Here is a 903-nt window from a genome sequence, read left to right as displayed (position 1 = left end):
GATACACACATACACACACACACACATACATACATACTATGGAATATTCAGCTTTAAGAAGGAAGGAAATCTGACATTATGATACAACAGGGATGGAGGTTGAAGACATTATGCTAAGTGATATAAGCCAGTCACAAAAAAGACAAATATTGTATTATTTTGTTTATATTAGGTAACTAGAATAGTCAAATCATACAGAAAGTAGAATGGTGGTTGCTAGTCTTGGAAGAAGGGAGGAAAGACAGAAAGTTGTTTAATGGGTATACAGTTTCAGTTTTGTAGTATACACAAACCAGTAACATAGTTGTTTATAATCATTATCAAGTATTATGCACTGTACATATTGTATATGCTATACTTATATAGAACTGCCTGCACAGTAGCAGGTTTGCTTACACCAGCATCACCACAAACATGTGAATAATGCATTGTGCTATGATGTTATGACAGCTTAGATGTCACTAGGCGATAGGAATTTTTCAGCTCCGTTGTAATCTTATGGGTCCACCAACATATGTGCAGTCCATCATTAACCAAAATGTCATTATGTGCTTCATGACTATATACACATTCTGCTGAGGGTTTTTCTCATGGAAGGATGTTGTATATTGTCAATGCTTTCTTCTGCATCTATTGAAATAATGTGATTTTAAAATTTTTATTAATATGAAGTATTACATTTATTGATTTATGTATGTTGAACCATCCAGGGATAAATCCCACTTGGACAGGATGTATAATTTTTTAATGTCTTCCTGAATTTAGTTTGCAAATGTTTTGTTAAGAATTTTGCACCTCTAGTTGTTAAGGATATATTGATCTATTCTTGTGGTGTTCCTATCTGGCTTTAATATCAGGGTAGTGCTGGCCTCATAGAATGAGTTTGGACATGTTTCCTCCTTA

This window comes from Rousettus aegyptiacus, unplaced genomic scaffold (genome assembly GCF_014176215.1).
Source record: "Rousettus aegyptiacus isolate mRouAeg1 unplaced genomic scaffold, mRouAeg1.p scaffold_m13_p_2, whole genome shotgun sequence".
Taxonomy (NCBI): domain Eukaryota; kingdom Metazoa; phylum Chordata; class Mammalia; order Chiroptera; family Pteropodidae; genus Rousettus; species Rousettus aegyptiacus.
Note: the sequence above shows the minus strand (reverse complement) of the source record.